The following is a 24,488-nucleotide window of genomic DNA, read 5'->3' on the forward strand; positions in this document are numbered from 1 at the left end:
GTCAGAAGCAGAGCCCTTAACCAGTACACTATCTAGCCGGACATCTGAACTAAAGATCCGTGTGGTGTCTGATCTGTAACCAATTCTATACGTTCTGTGAGATGCTTTAACACTGTAGGTTTTTATTGTCTTGTTGTACATTCCTGATAAGAGTTCAGTAAAATGGGAAGTGATGCTCTCTCTTTTAGGTTGCTATTTGCCACAACTAGGGTAAGTACACCACACAGCTTTTAAGCACTCACCTGTTGCTTGCAACTTGAGCTATGACTAAGGGCTTACTACTGCCCGACATGCATACGTTTTTATAACGTCCTGCTTTTTCATATAAACCTGACCTGACTCCCCACCTCAAGGTACAGTGGTAGAGCAGTTTATCTACAATAGAAGTCACGAAAGACATTAAAAGTGGAAATAAATGCCAAAACTGGCAAGTGTTTGAAGAATAGTTCCTGTTTTTGACTCTTCACAGTGGTGTTTGGTACCTCCAAAATGCTCTGTCCTCTTTTTCTTTAAAGGTAACCTTTGGTGAGAGATATATGGATGCTGACATATTTCTTTCCTTTTTAACAATGCTCATTGCCTGACTGAACTGCTGAACCACTGTATCTAATACTTTTAGCCATAGACCATGAACACGCATGCAGATCAGATGCTTCTTAACAAAAATCTGACAAGATTAGCTACATGCTTGTTTCAGGTGCGTGATTCATCCACTACTAACCAGAAAGATCAGCAGTACTGCCAGGCAACTGGTATTGTTTAAAAGGAAATAAATATAGCAGCCTCCATATACCTCTCACTTCAGGTTCCTTTTAAAGAAGTAATGTCAGTGTTCTCTTACAGCAGACATTATTGGACATATTCCACATAAAATACATTTTATGCCAATTAGCTGGAAAAACCTTTCGCATTGTTTTGTTTTTAATAATTATCGATACTACTGATGACTCAATATTTACAATTTTGAATGCACACAATATTTTAATATTAATTATGTTCCATTAGTAATTTTAGCATGTTTTCTTCTGTTCTATAGCATAACTGCAGAACGTTCCAGGTAATTTGTATTCCAAGCAAGGCTCTTTTGAGTTAATTATAACAAGATTGATCAGTTTTGCTTCTGTGTAACGCATGCAATTTACTGTGAGTAATGCATAAACCGTACATCGGTGGCTGTTGAGTGCATGTCATGCTTTTATTGCCTTGTTCTTGTGAAAGAGACTAACGGATGGAGTATAAGACTTGCATCTTTTTCCTTTTCTTCCAAATATATTGCTAATGCCTCAGGCATGCTCAGAAATCTTGAACTGGTGATATATTTACAGGCTTAATTATATGTAATTTACCTTGGTAACTTGAATTAAACTTCAGAGCGCAACTATTCACAGGTGTGTGCAGTACAAAGCATATGGCTAGTAGCTTGTCAGTAGTACAATTCATTGAGCATCACTAAAGTCTTTTTTTCTCAAGTCTAGGACATGCTGTGTATTTCAGTATATTTTGAGATAAAATTAGACAGATGCAACATCCTATATCCTTAAAGGGTAACTTAACTTTAGTATAAACATCTGTATACTGGGTCATTTCATAATGTAATTCCATTTAATATCTTAAATTTCAGCCAGTATCGGTTTAAGGAAATTTGCTGGAAACCATGACAACAAGATACAGCTTGGTATGAAAGATACCCAGACTTCTGAAGCCTCATATCTACAGGGATGCTGGCTGTGTGTATGCAGCACTCACATCTTAATAAGAATTGACAGCAAAGCAAGGCAGATATCCCACTGAAACACATGGAGAGGTTCAGAGAAGAGATCAGGGAAAACACCAGAGTAATCGCAGGTATGTCAGTTTAATGCAGGTTGTTTAAATACTTCAGTTATAAATAAATGATTTTACATTGATTTTCTGTTTTGTGTTTTTTATTTCAATGGAAAAGAGGAGATATACTTTGTGATGTATAGCCTATATCCAACAACAATAAATGGAAACTCTGACTTCTAGCCTATATTCAGGGCATATTCACAGTGGGACATTGTGTTGTAATGCGACGCTTAAGTCGCAATGCAGCATTACAACGCAACGCAAAAAAGGTGGTAACGCACATAAATGCTGCGTTACCGTGGCATACAGTATATTCAGTGGAGCATACAGGCAATGAAAAGTGTGCCTCTCTGTATCTGTTTAATGTTTGTGTTTAGAGGTAATGCACTGTAAGCAGTGAGTTACCATAACACAACATTTACAACATGACATTAACCACTTCGGTACCAGCAGCCTCTGCCCCCTTAAGGACCAGAGGCTGCTGGTACGCTAAAACACTGCATCCCAACGTATCGCCGCAATAATCCATCGCTCCCGCCGGTCACGCCGTTCTGTCCTCGCCGCAGGCTGCTCTCTCTGCCGTCTCTATGACGGCAGAGCGCTGTGCGCCGATCAGGAGCCGCTTTCATTGGCTCCTGACCCTGTCACTCAATGTAAGCCAATGGGAACGGCTTACAGGAATGACAGGGTCAGGAGCCAATGAAAACGGCTCCTGCCCGGCTCACAGTGCTCTGCCGTCATAGAGACGGCAGGGCTTCTAATTGCGGCGGGTGGAAAGCAGCGAGAGCGGCGGTGTCGGGCGGGGGCTCGCGGTGAATGGGACGTAGAGTTTACGTCCGGTCAGAACCGCAGCGCCACCCGCCCGACGAAGATTTATACTGCGGCGGTCCGCTAAAACTTAACGTCGCACTGTGAATGTCATTACAGTGCATTAACCTGCGTTATAATGACTTTATAATGCAGGACAATGACGTCCCACTGTGAATGCGACCTCAACAATAATAGGAAACTCTGACTTCTAGCCTATAACCAACAATAAAAGGAAACTTTTACTTTCTTGAGGGTGATTGCTAAACAGTTTTGTGGAACAGGTATACATAGGCTAGATCTATGGCCTTGATGGCCCAAATCAATAGTCTCTGCAAGGTTTATATCGTTTGTATAGAAGGCTTTAGATTGGCTTAAAGATTTGGTTGCTCCTGCAAGCAAACTTTTCATCCTCAAAGTAGGCATCCTGATATACAGTATTCATTAAAAATATTGCTCCTTTTATATTGCCGACCAGTGGATTTCGGTCTGATCTGTGCTGCGTAGGCTCTCCAGCCCGCAGCACAGATCAGGATAGAGGCAGGGCGATCAGACTTACCCCCTTTTTTCCCCACTAGGGGGATGTCCTGCTGGGGGGGTCTGATCGCCGCCGGCTGCCTGTGATTTGCGGGGGGGGCTCCTCAAAGCCCCCCTCCGCAGCGATATTGTGCGCTCCCTCACCTTACCTCTCTCTGTCTTCCCCTATGTGAGGCGCAGGACGGATATCCAGCCTGCGCCGGATAGGATAGGCTTCAGCCTATCAAATGACGGCGATCCCCGGCCAATCAGGGGCAAGGGATCGCCGATCTGCCTTACGGCGCTGCTGCGCAGCAGCGCCGTATGATGTAAACAGCGGGGATTTCTTCCCCGCGTGTTTACATTTTGCCGGCGAGCCGCGATCAGCGGCTCTCCGGCTGTTCACGGAGACAGCATCCGTGAACGGACATGGAAAGGCCGCTCGAACGAGCGGCCGTTTCCATGGAAACCCGCAGACGACCAGTTTACGCCAATCGGCGTTAGCTGGTCGTCAAGAGGTTAAGTTGAATAAAAGAAGATTAGTGTGTACTGGAATGGAAAAGTAGTATATAAAGCTACTTGTGTACTTTATTATTGCAGGTTATTATTATTATTTAGTATTTCTATAGTGCCGGCATCTTCCACAGCGCTTTTACAGAGTATACATCGTTGTGTCACTAATTGTCCCTCAGCAGATTGCATTAGATTATAGAGAAAACTGTTTGAACCAAAACATGAACTGTTTAGTTTTCGGCAAAGTTGTGCATTGAATGTTTACAATAGTGGAGAATCACTTTTACTGCTTATAATGAAATGAAATAATGAATGGGGAGTAACCTGAACAGTATGAATGTGTTTTGTGTTGTACTTGCGTTAATGAAATTGCTTTTACCGAACAGTATTTATTTTAGAACACTAATGTCAGTGCTGAGTCAGTCTTTTTTGCTTTTCTGATTTTACCATCTAAGTGGGATAAAATGTTTGATTTGACACTTGAATTGCCTTTTCATTTAGTTTTCTGCTTCGCTGTGCAGTTAAGAGATACTGGCCTCGATTCACAAAGCGGTGCTAACCCAGTTAGAGACTTTAGGCATGATAACCATTGCACCACGCTGGTGAAAAGCCAGTTTAGGCGTGATAAGTTTAGGCGTGATAAGTTTAGGTGTGATATGTTTAGGCATGATAAGTTTAGATAAGTTTAGATCGCGAGCAAAGTCCCGCACGCAAAGCAGCGCCATTAAACTCTATGCGAAGTGCACCAGACTTTGCTAGCGCAAAACTTTTGATCAGCTGTGCACTGCGGTGCTAACCCAGTTGGCGCTTAAACTTATTACGCCTAAACTTATCACGCCTAAACTTATCATGCCTAAACTTATCACACCTAAACTTATCATGCCTAAACTGAGTTTAGGCATGATAAAGGGCTTTTCACCAGCGTGCTAACTCTTAGCACCGCTTTGTGAATCAGGCCCACTCTGTTATGTGATATAATGTGGGGACGAAAGGGAAAAATTTACTTGACCTGTCTGGGCTTTAAATGGTTAATACTGACTGAGGAAGTTTTCTTTTTGTTCTATTAAGTGCCCTGTTCATATGAAGGCAAGACACAAGACAAATAACATTTATATTGCGCTTTTCTCCTGGCGGACTCAAAGCGCCAGAGCTGCAGCCACTAGGACGCGCTCTATAGGCAGTAGCAGTGTTAGGGAGACTTGCCTAAGGTCTCCTACTGAATAGGTGTTGGCTTACTGAACAGGCAGAGCCGAGATTCGAACCCTGGTCTCCCATGTCAGAGGCAGAGCCCAAGGACCACGGCAATTTCTAATGATCGGTGCTGCGTGGGCTCTACAGCCAGCAGCACCGATCAGGATTTAGCCAGGGCGATCAGACTCCCCCCCCCCCCCCCCCCTTTTTTCCCCACTAGGGGGATGTCCTGCTAGAGGGGTCTGATTGCCGCCGGCTTGCTGCGTTTTGCGGGGGGGCTCTTCAAAGCCCCCCTCCGCAGTGTTTTATGCGCTCCCTCCCTCTCCCTCCCTACCTCTACCTCCATGTATTGCGCAGGACGGATATCCATCCTGCGCATTGAAGGATAGGCTTCAGCCTATCATATGCCAGCGATCCCCGGCCAATCAGAAGCCAGGGATCGACGATCTGCCTTACGGCGCTGATGCGCAGCAGCGCCGTATGATGTAAACAGCGGGGATTTCTTCCCCGCGTGTTTACATTACGTGTGCGAGACGCGATTGGCAGCTCGCACACTGTTCACAGAGGCACCCTCCGTGAACTGGCATGGAAAGGCCACTCGTACGAGCGGCCGTTTCCATGCTATACCACTAACGACCAGGCACCGCCTATCGGCGTTAGCTGCTCGTTAAGTGGTCATTAACAATATTAATTTGGCTGCTTTCACTGCTGTTCTGAGAGATTTCAGAGGCAGAGCTAGTCTGGTTACCTTTTTACAGTTGTATTACATTCCTCACATTTCTATAATGCAGATGCAGTTCCCTCATGCTTTAGTGCCCTAGGCGCATTCTTTTTACTCTTAAATGGTAATGGATGGTACAAAAATGGTATTGTTTATTTAAACTGGCCCTTTTTTCCACCTCAAAGTTTTTATTACATAAAGGATTTACAAAGTATGATATTAAAGGGAACCTGAGATGGGAATAGTGGTGCATTTATACTTACCTGGGGCTTCCTTCAACCCCATGTGGTACGTGGGCTCCCTTGCTGTCCTTCTAGGCTGTTCCATTCTTCCGATTTCTCCTTCACTAATCTGGCTGGTCGCACGCTTCTGCACAAGCATGGCTCAGGTGCGTGTGCCCCCGACGTGGTCCCATAGCTGAGAGCATTTTGTGCCTGCACAGGAGCATGACAGGGGCACGTGGCTGGCCCGATCATGCGCAGAAGAGCATGGCTCGCCAGATTACTGGAGTTGATAACAAGAGAATAGAGAGGACAGACCCCACAGACCCCATGGGGCTGGAGGAAACCCCAGCCCAATTCCCATCCCAGGTACACTTTAAGAATCTGTTTTAAAATGTGCCACATATTTTTGGTGTTCCTGCCTTGTAATTTAGTAGCCAAGTCTACAAGACATAGTGAGTCCCTGAGCTGTTTTAATTTATACTAAAAATAAATACTTTTAGTTGTTCCCTTGTTGAAGCTCTGTTAATTGCTAGGTCAAAAGTTACGGTATTGTGATTGCTATTCCACAAGTGTTCCTGGACTAATACATTGGATACAATGGGCTTGATTCACAAAGCGGTGCAAAGTGTTTGCACGCCAGTGAAAAGCCCCTTATCACGCCTAAACTCACTTTAGGCGTGATAAGAAGAAACTCGCGCGAAGTTACCGCGCGTACGCGCGTAAGTGCGCGCACAGCACCCGACGCTTTGCGCGAAGCTCCCATTAAACCCTATGGGACTTTGCGCGCGCTCTCATGCGCGTACGCGCGGTAACTTCGCGCGAAGAGCAGGAAAAAGCGGTGATAACTCAGTGGTGAAAAGGTCATCACGCCTAAAGTCTTTTAGGCGTGATAACTGGGTTATCACCGCTTTGTGAATCGAGGCCAATATCTGGTTTGAGTGTATGGAGAGGTTGTTCAGTTGACACTACAGCAAGTAAAACATTCTTTAGCGGGGAGCTGGCAGGGCCCACGATGATTCACACACTATAGCTGTGATTGCGTGCTCTGATCAATAGTTATAGCAATATACTGTGCAGGAAAATGAGGGAGAGGAGAGGAGACCGGCACTGCAATCAGTCATTTATTCCATAGTATGGCACATTACAAGGCAAAAACTCAATAAGTGCAAACATACGACATACCAGTGTAAGAAGAGGTGTAGGTGGCGGTGGGTGCTGGGCACTGTTAGCCTTACAGCCGTTTTGCACGGATTTGCGCTTCTACGGAGGCTCAGATAGGTGTGGAAGTGTGGGCTAACACTGGTGAGAAAAAGCGAGAACACCAAGAGCCCAATATAGTGTAGTATGTACTGGTTATGTACAGGGCCGGATTTAGGAGCAGGCACCCAAGGCATGGGACTAGGGCGCCAGAATTACCCTTACTCCATGGGGCGGGTGACAGGTTAACTGTACCTGTCATCCGCCATAACTAAAAGCCGCTCCGGTAGTCAGAAGCTAGCCGCCCCGCTTGGCTGTGTGTTTGTCAGCATTGCCTGTGTAGCAGGCAGATCAGCTGGCGGGGCGGCCGCTCGCATAAGAACAAGCAGTGAAGATGAGAGGGGCTGGAGAGAGCATCAGCCTGCAGCTGCAGCAGACTCGCTCTTCCATTCTGGCCGAGTCCCGACTCCAGTGTGCGTCCTGGCTGCATGTCAGTGACCAAGGCGGCAGCTCCGTGACCAAAATAAAGACAGCGGGCACATCGGCTAAGCCCGCTGTCAATCAAAGCACCTGGCTGCCTGTGACGTCAGCCCCGAGTCCAGTGCTCAGCATGTCCGCCGCGGGACTCCGTCAAGCTACAGGGTCCAAGTACTTCTTGCAGGGCGCTCTGCCCCGCCCCTAATCCACTCCCCTCTCCCCCTCCCCTTCTGCACTTCCCCTTCTCCCTTTCAACTTCTGCCGCCTGTCGCCTTTGAACTTGTGCGCCCGGGCCCAATGATTGGCCTGCAGTAGCCCCAGCTGCTTTTCCCTAGGTAGGACTTTTGGCTGCCAGAGGGATGACAAAGCAGTGTGTGTGCATCTGTGTGTTTTGTGGTCTCCTGGTGGGTGTTAGAGTGTGTGTGTCAGTGTGTGTGCGCATGCCTACATGTGCCAGTGTGTGTGCGCATGCATGTGTGTGTCAGTGTGTGCGTGCGTGTGTCAGTGTTTGTGCGTGCGTGTGTGTGTGTCAGTGTGTGCGCACGTGTATGTGTGTGTGCGTGTGTGCATTGCGTGTGTCAGTGTTTGTGCATGCATGCGTACGTGTATGCGTGCGTGTCTCAGTGTTTGTGCGTGCATGCATGTGTCAGTGTTTGTGCATTCGTGCACGTGTCAGTGTTTGTGCATGCGTGTGCGTGTGTGTGTGCATGTGTCAGTGTTTGTGCGTGTGTGTGTGTCAGTGTTTGTGCGTGCGTGTCAGTATTTGTGCGTGCGTGCGTGTGTGTGTCAGTGTTTGTGCGTGCGTGCATGTGTGTGTGCGTGTGTCAGTGTTTGTGCATGCGTGTGTCAGTGTTTGTGCGTGCGTGTGTCAGTGTTTGTGTGTGTGTGCGTGCGTCTGTCAGTGTTTGTGTGTGTGTGTGTGTGTGTGTGTGTGTGCGTGTGTCAGTGTTTGTGCGTGTGTGTCAGTGTTTGTGCATGCGTGTCAGTATTTGTGCGTGCGTGTGTGTGTGCGTGTGTGTGTCAGTGTTTGTGCGTGCGTGTGTCAGTGCTTGTGCGTGTGTGTGCGTGCGTGTCAGTGTTTGTGTGTGTGTGCGTGCGTCTGTCAGTGTTTGTGTGTGTGTGCGTGTGTCAGTGTTTGTGCGTGTGTGTGTTTGTGCGTGCGTGTGTCAGTGTTTATGCGTGTGTCAGTGTTTGTGCGTGTGTCAGTGTTTGTGCGTGCATGCGCGCGTGTGTGTGTTTTTTGTGGTCTCCTGGTGGTTGTTAGATAGCTTTGTATGTGTCCATAGCTCCCAACTGTCCCTCTTTGGGAGCCCTGTCCCTCTTTCCTCCTCATTTGTCCCTCTTTCAGGACTTTGTCCCTCTTTCTATGTAAGTATATATATATATTTCTCTACTAAAAAATGTGTTTGATCGACTCTAAACTTTATTCCCCTCCTTCAAATTGATATATTACTAATTGCAAAATGTTAATATGAAGGAAAATGAGGCATGATAGAAAGGACCAGTGTGGTTTGAATTATAAAACAACATATTTTTCTTATGAAATCTTTATGGTATGCGTGACTAGGGGTGTGGTGGGGGCGTGATCAGGGGTGTGACAGGGGCATGACTTAAGTGTCCCTCTTTCTTATCTCAAAAAGTTGGGAGGTATGTGTGTCTGTGTGTGTTTTAGACATGGGGGGTTTTATCTTGGTTGATACCCAGGGGACTCTGAGGTAAGTTATCCCGATCAGACGTCCCGTTTTACATGGGACATCTCGGAGCATCCTGCATTTGTGCGTCGGATGTCCTGGGCCCCCCTCCTCCCTCACGCCTCCAAAGTCTGCGTCCCGTCCTAAGCAAGTGTCGCACTCAGCGTGCGCTGTACTCTACCTTTGTCACACTCCACACCTGGGAAGCCGGGGTGCGTGGGTAGTGCGAGACACATGACATCATCACGCGGCGAGGATGCGGGAAGTTTATACAGAGAGCTGAGTGGTGCGTGGACCATGCAGACGGGAGACAGGAGAAGACACATCAGCCCAGGGTCATGCAGTATAGACACTGGCAGAGGAGTAACATGCATTGCATGGGCAGTGTCACCATCTACTCCATTTGTTTCACCTTCCTCCCTACATAGTGTCACCCTCCTCCCTGCCCAGTGTCACCCACTCCACCCATCCAGTGTCACCCCCCCCCAGTGTCACCTTCCCAGCAGCACCCAGTGTCATGCTCCCCGCTCAGCAATTTTATCCCACAAGTACCCAGTGTGGGGGGACCATTTGCTGCATTTCATAATTTCATATATGTGGCTAATGTATGTGCATTTAACATGTGTGCTGCATTGCATGAGTGAGGGTAACCGTTGATGCATTTTAACGTGTGTGGGCGTTAATGTTTCATGTATAGGAAGTAACATTTGCCTCATTGCATGTGCCGAGAGAACCTTTTGATGCATTTTATGTTCCGGAGTTAACGGTTGGTGCATTTCATGTGTTGGAGGTAATGGTTAAGTTGTTGCATTTGATGTGTCTGAGGCAACGGTTGTTGCGTTTCATGTGTCGGAGGTAATGGTTGTTGCATTTGATATGTCGGAGGCAACGGTTGTTGCATTTCATGTGATGGAGGCAACAGTTGTTGCTATTTTCGTGCCGCACTGACATAATTCTACCATATTATTATTATGTATTTATATAGCACTGACATCTTCTGCAGCACTTTACAGAGTACTTAGTCTTTTCACTGACTGTCCTCAGAGGAGCTCACAATCTAATCCTACCATAGTCATAGTCTAATGTCCTACCATATTATTATGTATTATATAGCACTGACACCTTCTGCAGCACTTTACAGAGTACAGAGTCATGTCAGTGTTTGTCCTCAGAGAAGCTCACAGTCTAATCCTACCATAGTCATAGTCTAATGTCCTACCATACTATTATGTATTAATATAGCACTGACATCTTATGCAGCACTTTACAGAGTACATAGTCATGCCACTGACTGTCCTCAGAGGAGCTCACAATCTATCCTACCATAGTCATAGTCTAATGTCCTACCATATTATTAATATGTATTTATATAGCACTAACATCTTCTGCAGCATTTTACAGAGTACATAGTCATGTCACTGACTGTCCTCAGAGTAACTCACACTCTAATCCTTCCATAGTCATAGTCTAATGTCTTTCCATATTATATTATGTATTTATATAGCACTGACATCTCCTGCAGCACATTACAGAGTACATAGTCATGTCACTGACTGTCCCCAGAGGAGCTCACACTCTAATCCTACCATAGTCATAGTCTAATGTCCTACCATATTATTATTATGTATTTATATAGCACTGACATCTCCTGCAGCACAATACAGAGTACATAGCCATGTCACTTACTGTCCCCAGAGGAGCTCACACTCTAATCCTACCACAGTCATAGTCTAATGTCCTTCCATATTATTATTATGTATTTATATAGCACTGCCATCTTCTTCAGCACATTACAGAGTACATAGTCATGTCACTGACTGTCCTCAGAGAAGCTCACAGTCTAATCCTACCATAGTCATAGCTCCACCCATGACCACAGCACAGGACTAGCCGGAGGGGAGCGCAAAAACTGTCTTTGTCCCCGGGCGCTGAAAACCATAGCTAAGCCTCCAGGAGTGTGGAGGGGATGGGCAGGTCTCATGGTGCCTTTGGGGCTGAGCAACTAGACCAGAACCCCAGGGTGCAGGTACAGCACAGCCCCCTGAAAAAACATATCTGCTGCACACGGCCTCCAGACCTGGTGTGTGTGTGTGTGTGTGTGTGTGTGTATACAGTGTGTGTGTGTGTGTGTGTGTATACAGTGTGTGTGTGTGTGTGTGTGTGTGTGTGTGTGTGTGTGTGTGTGTGTGTGTGTGTGTGTGTGTGTGTGTGTGTGTGTGTGTGTGTAAGTGTGTGTGGTGAATGCCCGGATGGATTTGTTTCACTGACACTTTGAGAGGAGAAAAAGGCTGTACTGCTAGGTACATGCAATGCAATTTTCTGACACATTTACCGTCAGATCAATTATTTCCAACATGTCCGATTTGATTTCCGATCGATTTTCCATAGAAGTGAATGGAAAATCAATTGGCTTTCAGATTGGACATTTTGGAAATCATCAATCTGATAGCAAATCAGTCAGAAAATTGTATTGTGTACCTAGCATTAGTGAGCTTAGTAGTCAGTACTTTGTGATGTTTATTTTACAGTGTCGGTTGGCAGCGTTGGAGAAAATACAGTCCTGTGATTCAGAGGGAGGGAGGGGGGGGGGGGGGGGGGGTAGGGGGGCGGCTGGTGACAGTGGGCCTTGGGTGGAGAAAAGTACAAATCCGGCCCTGGTTATGTATAATTGGAAGAGTAATAATATTAATTTAATACTCACAAACCAGGGTTACCAAGTAGGCAACCACTGTCAAAGCAGGTGGGGAGATTGTCCTGACCCCGCTCTGGATTAAAAAGTGGCTCTCTGTAGTAGAAGAAGGAAGGGTACAACCCTCCACCAAGGGTGGACTTGATGTAGATAATAGGATAACAGAGGCACCAACAGGATAAAAAAACACTAAAAGAACTTAAAAACCCATCTTGGTAATAGAGGAGGCAGTGGTGGACTCACCTCCTCCAAGCAGAACACACTACTGTGGATTTTCAGTCAAAACAATTTTATTGGATACTCCAAATAATGTGCAACACGTTTCGCGGGATACAAACGCGCTTCATCAGGCAATAACAGATAGGCGTAAACAGCATCTGCCAGTATCATCAACACTGAGCGCCTCTGTCAAGGCACTGTTAGCCTTACAGCCGTTTTGCACGGATATGCGCTTCTAGAGGCTCAGATAGGTGTGGAAGTGTGGGCTAACACTTGTGAATGGCTTGTAGTGTGCATACTGTAAAGTGTTGAGATGGTACCACCTTCTTTAGCAGATGCTTAAAAGTTTTCCACTAAGCACTCCAATTGTTAAGGCAAAGGAAGTAATATGTGACATGGCAGAATACATGCTGAGCAATGATTTATAAGGTCTAGTCAGCTGCTGCATTATATGTGCTGCTGGAGCATCTAGTAGGTGTTATCCACTAGGTATTCAGTTTAATTGTACAGAGCCACAATAGCAATAACCCATCATGCACACAGATTAACAAACGCCTTTCAAAATTTGTACTGGGGGGTGAGACAAGCTTCTAAACTTCATGGGAAGGATTTATTTGTCTTCTTATCTAGGAGGAAACAAAATACTCTTACGAAGCCTATAGAGGGAATACTTTGTGCTGAATATTCACATTGCCTAACAGATTGCGGAGGCAGAACAGAATGTTGTTTCATTTACAAGACCTACATTTCTCCCATCAGAGCTCCTAACACTGAGAGCACACTTATATCTACAGTACCTGTAATTTAATCTTACATTCATCAACAATCTATATCATTTGAAAATCAGTATTCCAGTCATACACGTTTTAATTTAATTCTCAACTAAAATAACTGCGTTAGGTCAGCTATACCAGCAAGAAGGTGAATTTGCAAATCAATACAAGAAAATTGCAATATTGTGCATGAACAAGAGTGATGGCATGAGAGAAAACCCATTTAAAGATAATTAAAGCTGGTTTGTTTTTAGAATCTACATTTCCATTCGAGTGGTTGATTTATTAAGCCATTGTTGTCCAACCTGATATTTGCAAAGGCACCTTACTGAGTGAAAGGCTTGGCCATTATTTTGATTGAATTTTTATGTGGTTCTTTCTCCCCGACACCTCCACATTCAATACTTATCTATGTACAGAACTGCCCATTATTAATTTACGAACGATGGCCCACACAAAACACATCCAGATTGCTCTCTTCTAAATATAGTAATAAGAGCTAAGAACCACCTTCTCCCACTTCTTTTCTGCCTGCTGAAAAAGCCATTGAACAACATTTCCACATGTGTGTAAATGTTTTATGTTAACGACAAACCTCGGAATCGATTAGTAGGTGAATTAAGGCTCTGCGGTTAATTAGTTTTGATCGGAGAGTTGCAGAGAACATGGAGACGAAAAATAATCCTACTTACCTGGCCTGGATTTTTTGCTATTATGGGGTAAAAGTTTATAACCTTCGTCTGGATCATATCAGAATATATTGAGGATTGCAAAAAGATTAGGAAATTATAGGTTGTTTTGACTACAGTCATGGTCAATACATGCAAATCCATGCAAACAATCCTGGTTTATTGGAGATAACTTCCTGCTTTTTCTGGGTAGTAGTATAGACACTAAAGCCTCATGTACACACTAGATGAAACTCAGCCGAGGCAGCCAATAACAACCTCCTCTTCCAAGAATATAGCTTGAGTACAGTGGCCTCCGATGTCACCTGACACCTTGGCTAGCGAATAGCCAGGTCGGATGTATGCACATGCATCTATACAGACTTGGCAGACAGGAAGTGGCTGGTGGAGGGACTCGGCCAGTATTAGAAAGGCTACATATAATGTATCTTCTTAGTGCGCAGCAATGTAGAATGCAAGAGAAACAGATGTTAATCAGCCTCATGACTAATGGCTCTTTTGGCTGTAACTTCACCAAGAATACAACAAGTTTATTCACAGCTCACATTACAGATACAGGATGTACTAAGACCTTTGCTACTAAAACACACTGCCATCCTGGTAATACATCTTGCCTAATGCTGGGCATAGACGGGTCAATCCGGCGGCCAATTAGCCACCGGATCGGCTCCAGCCGCGTCCCCGCTCGTCCCCACCGGCGGTCCTTATCAGCTGCTAGATTCCCTGCCATTGTTCACCGGCGGGAATCGAGCGGACGCGGGTCAAGCGGCTTGATCGGGCCAGCTGAATATTATCAGCTGGCCGGATCAGCTGGTCGATACACGGTACAGAAACGTACCGTGTATCCCCAGCATAAATAAATATACTCCTAATCCACTGTTGTTGCTAAATACACATTGCAACAACCAGGTATTGTAAAAGGGATTGATTTGATATGAGCTAATCAGACCGCTCTGCCAGGCAGTACACAAGACTAAGAAAGAGTAAGGAAATCTCCTAATGAGCAAAAATATTCTATTTGTCATTCTATTTGCTGGCAGCTTATTAGTTAACACAGGTGCGGTAGAGGCTTACATTTGTTAGCAGGGCTTTCACTTCCTGGGCACTGGAGATTTGCCCATTGGGAGAATTTTCTGCTTATCTCCAAAAGGATCATGATAAAGAAAGCATTCAGACCTGGTATTGAGCTTTTAGAGGAAACTCGAGGCGAAAATGGACTGATGAGATAAACTATTGGATCTATCCTTCTCTTAAAAATGGACATTTTTAGAATCCAGTTTTATTTTCGGTGTATCATCTAAAAAAAGTAGTATTGTCTCAACCAAATGATTTAGTGCTTCTCACAGTCTGAAAGAGCCAAAATATATGAAATATTAACGTTTTGTATCTATCCCCTGCACTCAGAAGTTGTTCTCTTCCAGAAAAAAGGTTCATGACTGTAATTCCTTATCAGTGAGGATAATGCAATAGTCTAACAAGGTCCAACTGGAGAGAAACTGACACTTGCACACCTGGGCCCATATGCAATTCACTTTTTCTCCTGAGTTTTCTCCTAGGTGATATTCGCACAACTTGAGTATAAAATACTGTTTAAGCCACCAACATACAAGAAAGAAGTCAAAATAGTTTTGACAGTACTTTTTCACCAACTTAGTGATACTTTTTTCAATTGCAGTTTGCTGAACAATTATTTTAAATAGCAGGAGACATTGGCAACGCTTCCAAACAGAGGCTGCACCCGAATTGACTACCTGCAATAGATGTGCAGAGCTCCACAATTGTGGACTAAAGTACACAACATGCATTAAAAACAGGTACAGCAAAGGAGGACGTTAGCTTCAGTATAAATAATATGTGCACAAATTATTCCCTACTAGACTTCCCCACGGCGGTGATGGGTCCTCTCGGGGAAGACCTACCGCTAGTCTAACAATAAAAACACGATTTTTCCTAGTGCTGCTAGTCATAAAATGGTATACACATTTCTCTCAAACAGACATCAAACAAATGACAGCGCTCATAGGCTGCAACTGAATTGTAGACCAACAGAGGCATGCAGAGCCCCGCAGGGCTAAATACATGCCTTGAATGCAAATCAGAAGCAAATGCATGTTGTGTATTTTAGTCCACAATTGTGGAGCTCTGCACATCTATTGCAGGTAGTCAATTCGGGTGCAACCTCTGTTTGGAAGCGCTGCCAATGTCTCCTGCTGTACAAAACTCATGTCTACTTATGGCTAGCTGCATCCATGTGCATCAATTTGCATTCAAATTATAGATTAGGGCTAGTACATGATTTGCTTCTGATTTGCATTCAAGGCATGTATTTAGCCCTGTGGGGCTCTGCATGCCTCTGTTGGTCTACAATTCAGTTGCAGCCTATGAGCGCTGTCATTTGTTTGATGTCTGTTTGAGAGAATTATTTTAAATACATGAAGAAAAATTATCTCCTAGGAAAAAAAAACCTCAGGCGAAAAAGTGAATTGCATATGGCCCATCATGTTTAACTTTTTCAGGCAGTTAAAGAAGAAAAGGAACACAGCATAGTTATTTGTATGCTTGGCACTGCACATATACATGCCTAACTCATCATGTCACATGACAACTCAGGTACCCTTTAACCAGTTCCAAATTCCAGGACATAGATTCTATATCCAAAAAGCCTTCTGCTGTGTTCTGGGACATAGAATCTGCATCAACGATTGAAAGCCACCAACCACTCGTGCACATGCATACTCAGTTAGGTAAAAAAAAAAATAGATAAAATAAAACCATTTTGCAAGTTTAACAGAAAAGTTAAATTGACAAGGTCACAATAAAAAATAAAGTGTTTTTCCCCTCCTTCAGTTAAGATTTTCCCTACCTAGCTGACTAACTTCTCTTTATCCCTTGTAGTGCCTATACCTGTTAAAACATATTTAATGATTGCTGCCTGTAGGGATCAGTTGTGATGGCTAAGGTGACAATATGAATAGGAGGACGCAATGCTCTACAGATGCATTGCTCTCCTTTTGCCTAGTGATGCATCTGTACAGCAATGGGGCGCCCGAACGGTCAGTCTTGCAGTCGCATCCGATCACAGCAGATGTGCAGACTGGGGATAATGGTCCGCTGCATGCTCAGCTAGTAGTGAAATCGGGTACGTGGTATCACTGGCCATATGTATTTCACTTTAGGTTCCCTTTAGGGCCCATTCACACTGGGGAGATTTGCGGCCATTTACAGCTGATCGATGAATTGCTGGCGTTCACTAGCGCTTTGAAAAGTGCTAGTGTAATTAAAAGTATATGGCAAACGTGGTGCATGCAGCGCTTTTTTGCGATTTTAGAGTGATCGTAATAGAAATGTTAAAAAACGTGAATCGAATCACTTAAAAAATACTAAAATTGTCCAGTGAAAATCACAGAAAAATTGTGAAAAAGCCCCATCCCAAAATGCAAGTGATTTTGCTAGTGATTTGTGATCCCAAGTGTGAATGGGCCCTAAAGGTTAGGTGTGTGTGTGTGTGTGATGGGGAGACATAAATAAGGGGGTATTTATCAAGGAAGAAGATTAGGGCTAGATGCCATTAAAAAGGCAGATTAGGGAAAACGATATGGGGGCTAATATCAAAATTGCCAACCGGAAACGAGTCTGCATGCAGACATGACCTATGAACCGATCCCCAGTTGCAAAACCAATATATAGTGCCAATGCCCTAACCTATGATGCAGAGTCCATATATTCCCAGTGTGGAAGTTTAATGTCTGTACAAGACCTCAGGACCAGATATACCATAAATGTTACTCTTATGCAGTGAAAAGGTTTTGACATCACTCTGTGTCTAGGAGGTGCTGCATAATTATTCAAAATGGCTGTGCTGAAAATGAGGTTGTCTTGATTGATACTAGAAGTTTTTGTGAAAGCATATTGCTTTTTCTCATTAGTGATTCCCTTTGAAGGGAAGAACTGCATTGTCATTTGCAATGTATAATGCAAGAGCTGACAGCTCATCTAAAGACTGCAGAAGAGAGTTCTATTACCATCTGGCACAATTCCTCGTCCAAATGGTACTTTGGTGAGCAGATTGTACAGACAAGTTCCAGTATGTTGGAAGTATTTTACAACTCTGCCCCACTGCTTAAAGTGAACCTAAAGTCAAATGAAAAAAAACGAGATTTACTCACCTGGGGCTTTCCTCAGCCCCCTGCAGCCGATTGGTGCCCTCGCAGCTCCGCTCCGATGGTGCAGGTACCGCCGGCGAACACTTGCGGTTTGGCCGTCACCGGCCGACAGGCATGGGAACACGAGTGATTCTTCGTGTTCCCAGCCTGTATATCGCTCCCTATGCTGCTATTGCGGCCTCCTGGCCATCGGAGCGGAGCTGCGAGGGCACCGATCGGCTGCAAGGGGCTGAGGGAGGCCCCAGGTGAGTAAATCTCGTTTTTTTCATTTGACTTTAGGTTCACTTTAAAGCAAACTTGAATGCTTATAATTCACATAAAAGTAATGGTAAGGCTACCACCAAGGCAGTCACCCTGCTGTATGGCTTTGTTGTAATAAAATATGCATCCTGAGGCCTGGCAGGACACTTACACTGTCTGGTTAGCAGTGAGCAATGGGATTGGCTTACAGTGGTCAGAAGCCAATGAAATCGGCACCTGACCGGCTCATAGAGCTCTGTCGTCATACTGACAGCAGGGCAAGTGGGTTGCGACGGGGCAGTGCATCGCGATCGGCAGTAGGGGCGGGACCGCGTGGCAACGATTGTTGAAATCTACAGCCTGTCAGAGCCGCACAGCCACAAACAGGTCGTAGATTTCAACCGCGCTGGTCCGGAAGCAGTTAAGGGACTGTACTTTATTCACAAGATGTCCTGATTTGATAGAGCTATTTGAGGTGACATTCCCTTTGGAGAAGTTACAGGGAGGAGGTAGGAGGGGTCAAATAATCTGTATCTGTATCTGCAGGGAGAGACTGGCTACTGTCCCCTAACCGATCCTCCCTAATTACCTTAAAGCGGACCTGAACTCAGAATTTGAAAACAGGGCATAGCAAACCATGTAAAAAAACTGTAGGCAAAAACAGTGCAATTACTGTACAAAAATATGTAAAAAAGACTCTATAATTACAATAAATCGATAAACCCCACCCCCTGTAACATAGCTGTCGGCAATGCTCGGCAAGCTCAGCTGCAAAGGTCTTTGGGAGACCTCCTTCTGCTGTCTGAAAATCCGCCTACCAAGACACTGCGTCATCAGGAGGCGCCTCCAGTGCCGATAAACATGACAGCCTCAGCACAGACAGCTGAGGGAGGTGAGAGCCAGCAGAACAGTGGAGAGAAGGGAACAAGGGATATCGGACACTGGAGGAAGCAAGAGAGGTACAGCCAGCTGGGGAGGAGAGATGAGTCAGCAGCGAGGGGCCAGCGATGTCATCACTTCAGCGGAACAGCAGCACTACACAGTAGCCTGGGGAGGCATGTGCCCCCCCTCACAGCAAGAAGCCGCTCAGGACGCAGAACACACAACTATATAGTCACAGTGAGCACACAGCACCACGCTCTGCTGTGTGAATGGGTGTGCTGCCCTCCCCCCTCTCTCCCCTAGCAGAGTGCAGTCCATCTGAAAAGGGTCTCTGACACATTTCCCCAGCCAACATTCTCCACAGTTCACCGATCAGCAGCCAGCAGGAGAGGGGGAACTGCTGTAACATCTGCTGAGTGAGAAGATCAGGACCTCTGAACTAATGCGCCTCATCTGTGTCCTGGACGTCTAATCGCTACACGATATGCTGATCATAATAACTGATTAGTAGTGCAAGGGCAGTCAGTTGTTGTGGAGTCTGGCATATGGATGAGAATAATAGCTTTATGCTTTACAATGACATGACTGTCCTCAAAGGAGCTCACAATCTAATCCTACCATAATCATAGTCTAATGTCCTACCATATTATTATTATGTATTTATATAGCACTGACATCTCCTGCAGCACTTTACAGAGCACATATTCATGTCGCTGACTGTCCTCAGAGGAGCTCACAATCTAATCCTACCATAGTCATAGTCTAATGTCCTACCATATTATTATTATGTATTTATATAGCACTGACATCTTCTGCAGCACAGTAGAGTACATAGCCATGTCACTGACTGTCCTCAGAGGAGCTCACAATCTAATCCTACCATAGTCATAGTCTAATGTCCTACCATATTATTATTATGTATTTATATAGCACTGACATCTTCTGCAGCACATTACAGAGTACATAGTCATGTCACTGACTGTCCTCAGAGGAGCTCACAATCTAATCCTACCATAGTCATAGTCTAATGTCCTACCATATTATTATTATGTATTTATAGAGCACTGACATTTTCTGCAGCACATTACAGAGTACATAGTCATGTCACTGGCTGTCCTCAGAGGAGCTCACACTCTAATCCTACCATAGTCATAGTCTAATGTCCTACCATATTATTATTATGTATTTATATAGCACTGACATCTTCTGCAGCACATTACAGAGTACATAGTCATGTCACTGACTGTCCTCAGAGGAGCTCACAATCTAATCCTGCCATAGTCATAGTCTGAGGGAAGCTCCACTCAAGTCTTCTTGCTGGCCAGTTCTCCAAACAGCTGTGACCTCTGTAGCCGCAGCAAGTTCTCTACTTCACGAAATATAGACCATGCTGTGTCTACACAGGTCACATTGGTTTGAGAGACTGAAGAAAAGGAGCCTCTGGTAATGGGTGCAGCAGGGGTGCAGAGCTGGGAACTCAGATGCACAGAGATCTCACCACCCGAGCCCCTGAGAGATAGAAGAATCCAGCAGGGGAGGAGCCTCTGGTAATGGGTGCAGCAGGGGTGCAGAGCTGGGAACCCAAATGCAGAGAGATCTCACCACCAGAGACCCTGAGAGATAGAAGAATCCAGCAGGTACGAGGGGAGCCACTGGTAATGGGTGCAGCAGGGGTGCAGAGCTGGGAACTTAGGTACACAGAGATCTCACCACCTGAGCCCCTGAGAGATAGAAGAATCCAGCAGGGGGAGGGGCCTCTGGTAATGGGTGCAGCAGGGGTGCAGAGCTGGGAACTCAGGTGCACAGAGATCCCACCACCAGAGCCCTGAGAGATAGAGGAATCCAGCAGGGGGAGGGGAGCCTCTGGTAATAGCTGCAGCAGGTGTGCAGAGCTGGGAACTCAGATGCACAGAGATCTCACCACCAGAGACCCTGAGAGATAGAAGAATCCAGCAGGTACGAGGGGAGCCACTGGTAATGGGTGCAGCAGGGGTGCATAGCTGGGAACTCAGGTGCACAGAGATCTCACCACCAGAGACCCTGAGAGATAGAAGAATCCAGCAGGAGGAGGGGAGTCACTGGTAATGGGTGCAGCAGGTTTGCAGAGCTGGGAACTCGGGCGCACAGAGGTCTCACCACTAGAGACCCTGAGAGATAAACTAATCTTGGGGGCTGCCTCTGGTAATGGGTGCAGCAGATGGGCAGAGCTGGGATGATCCTCATACACACTAAGAGGTTTGGCACTTCACAGTGTAATAAAGACTGAACAGGTTTTTTTCTAAAAAAAAATCATAAATATGTTTCACTGTTAATGCTTCACTCTTTATAAAACTGACCAAATGTCCACTAAAAAAATATGACAGGCACGCATATGCTTCACTGATATTACTTCACTCTTGCCAATTTCAGGAAAAATGTTTTTTTGCCAAAAAGCAACCATTTTAGATACACAATCGCCCCTTCTCGTTATCAGTTTACATACACACTAAGGCTCCCTGCACACTGCAAATCCGCTTTCCGATTCCATTTCAGATTCCGATTTTCAATTCCGATTTTCCCTGAATACATTCAACAGAATAAACGGATCAAAAAACGCAGCATGCAGTACAGATTAAAAATCGGAATCGGATGTAAAAACTGATTAAAAATCGGAATCGCATGCAGTGTGCAGGGAGCCTAAGAGAGGTTTGGCGCTTCACAGTGTAAAAAGGACTGAACAAGTTTTCCCCCCAAAAAAACATGAATATATATATGCTTCACTGTTAATGCTTCACTCTATATAAAACTAAACAAATGTCCACTAAAAACATATAACTGTCCTTTTTACACTGTGAAGCGCCAAACCTCTCTTAGTGTGTATGTGAACTGATAACTAAAGGGGGCATTTGTGTATCTAAAAGGGTTGCTTTTCAGCAAAAAACAATTTTCCTGAAATTAGTAATTGAAGTAATATCAGTGAAGCATATGCGTGCCGGTCATATTTTTTTAGTGGACATTTGGTCAGTTTTATAAAGAGTGAAGCATTGACAGTGAAGCATATATATTTATGATTTTTTGGGGGAAAAACCTGTTCAGTCTTTTTTATACTGTGAAGTGCCAAACCTCTCTTAGTGTGTATGAGAGCTCGGATGATCCCCAACCTGAATCACGAGAGATTCAAATGGGGCTTAATTAGTCCATGCGCTATGTACTGGTAGGAGAGGGGGGGCTTGCAGGGGGTGGTGAAATAAGAGGGGATTCCATCTGTCAAGCTACCTACAGGGGACGACAAGGGCGGCTGGATGATGTAAGAGAGGATTCCCCCTGCGTGACACCTACGAGGAGGAGAAGGAGGGTTGGGGATGTTTGACATGGGAGCGGATTCCCTCTGCAACGTGACACCCCCCTACCTCTGCCGGACAGGATACGAAAGGGGAGAGCTGCATGACTACAGGACATGATATGGGATTTGGCACAAAACGAATGGGAAGAGCTACAGGATGACAACACAAGATCTCACACTGCAGGAGGCATAGTTAGAGAAAAAAATAATACTTTATCAAGGTGTGTGCCAATACAGTGCAGGGCAGCAGCAGAAGCCACAGCTGTCAGTTTCCTGTAACAGGGCGACTGATGATGACCTCATGACATTGGGCTGTAAATCTCATTCTGTGGGCGTGAATGGGCATGTCTAACTCCAACTGTAACACGCCCACAGAATCAGACTCTGCACTTCCCATGGAGTGAGAGCTGCAAAATGGAGGGATAGAGCTCTAAGATGGAGCCTGCCATTCTCTTTTATTCATAGTTGTATTGCACAAATATATCTACTTTTATATTGCCCTTCACAAGTGTTTTGTGTCTAATCATTAATTTCAAAGGGATAAGGAGGCTCAATTTAGTAACTTTTTTTCAGTTCAGTTCCTCTTTAAAGGAAACCAGTTGCCTGCCATCTTCCTGATCACTATGGCTACATGTCTGAATCACACACCTGAAACAAGCATGCAGCTAATCTTGTTAGATTTATGCCAGAAACATCTGACCTGCATGCTGACCTGTATGGCTAAAAGTATTAGAGGCAGAAAATCAACAGGACAGCCAGACTGCTGGTATTGTTTAAAATTGAATACATTTGTCAGCCTCCATATCCCTCTCGGGCAGGACCATCCCACCCATGACTCAGGGTGACGCTGCTTCCTCAGGTCGCGGAATTGTGGGGGCGGCACCAGGCAGAAACAGGAAGTGAAGAGTGAGCTTGGCCTGGACATCATGGCCTCTAGGACATGACACAGGCAGAGACAGACAGAACAGGATGGTGGGCAGAGGCAGAAACCGTAAGTAACTGAAAGAGTCACTCTGCCTGCTGCCACCAACGTATAAGGAAGCGGCAGCCCGCTGCTGCTACTGGCCTGCATTGATGACGAGCCACCTCCCCGCAAGCGCGGTTAGTGAGTCTGCTGTCCTGTGCATTGTTGCCTATCCATTAATCACCACAATGCTTGCTGCACCAGGCAGGGGCAGGAAGGATCAGGAAGAATGGAGCCTGGAGGAGTGAGTGACAGCAGTCGGGCCTGGGGAGACTCGGGAGATGGGTCATAATGAGCCCACAGTAGTTCTGGCAGCAGGGGTGACAGCGGCCAGGCCTGTGTGGGGGGGAGTCAGTGAGTCAGTCATGATGAGTGCCATCATTCCAAATCGCCGGGGGGAGTTTGCCTCAGGCGGCAAAAGTCTACAACTGGTCCTGCTCTCAGTTCAGGCTCCCATTAAAGAGAACCCAAGGTGTGTTTAAAGAATGTTATCTGCATACAGAGACTGGATCTGCCTATACAGCCCAGCCTCTGTTGCTATCCCAAACCCCCCTAAGGTCCCCCTGCACTCTGCAATCCCCCATAAATCACAGCCCTGCTGTGAGGCTGTGTTTACATCTGTAGTGTCAGTCTCGGCTGTTCCCCCACCTCCTGCATAGCTCCGGTCCCTGCCCCCATCCCTTCCCTCCATTCAGCAGGGAGGGAAGGGATGCAGGCGGGGACCGGAGTTCTGCAGGAGGCGGGGAGAGCAGCAGACTGACACTATAGAGATAAACACAGCCAGCTCTGACAAGCTGTTTGTCAGCAACGTGGCTGTAATTTATGAGGGATTGCAGAGTGCAGGGGGACCTTAGGGGGGTTTGGGATAGCAACAGAGGCTGGGCTGTATAGGCAGATCCAGCCTCTGTATGCAGATAACATTCTTTAAACCCACCTTGGGTTCTCTTTAAAGCGGAATATAAGCCTGCATTTCAACTTTGCTCTAAAATATTATTTACAGCATATTATATGCAAAAAGCATTTTTTTTTTACTAGACCAGTATTGGAAGGGTTAAACACAGAGGTTTAAAGGTCCTGGAGAGATATGCAGAAGTTCAGATAGATACATTCTATTTAGTTACATGTATCTATTGATAAACAGTTACACACTCTTTGGCTGTCCTCCAAGCTCCTTCTCAGTCAGAGAGAGGAGTCACATTCAACACTTGGATACATTTATGTAAACAAAATGTATCTATTTCAGGTTCGGATGCGTCTGCAGAAATCTAAAGGAACTTTAAAGCCCTGTGTAACCCTTCCAATGCTGGTCTAGTAAAAAAAAAATGCTGGTTGCATATAATATACAGTAAATAATGTTTTAAAGCAAAGTTGAAATGCAGGGTT

At 45.3% G+C, this 24,488-nt stretch overlaps 1 long non-coding RNA gene across 1 annotated transcript in view; it reads left to right on the forward strand.

Moving 5' to 3' along the window:
• The window catches only part of LOC137563232 (uncharacterized), a 237,068-nt gene that overhangs the window by 139,725 nt on the left and 72,855 nt on the right, over positions 1–24,488 (forward strand). Inside the window, exon 2 of the long non-coding RNA XR_011030296.1 lies at positions 1,622–1,845. This is a non-coding gene — a long non-coding RNA (uncharacterized lncRNA). The remainder of the gene's footprint in view (positions 1–1,621; positions 1,846–24,488) is intronic.

Source organism: Hyperolius riggenbachi, chromosome 3 (genome assembly GCF_040937935.1).
Source record: "Hyperolius riggenbachi isolate aHypRig1 chromosome 3, aHypRig1.pri, whole genome shotgun sequence".
Lineage (NCBI taxonomy): Eukaryota > Metazoa > Chordata > Amphibia > Anura > Hyperoliidae > Hyperolius > Hyperolius riggenbachi.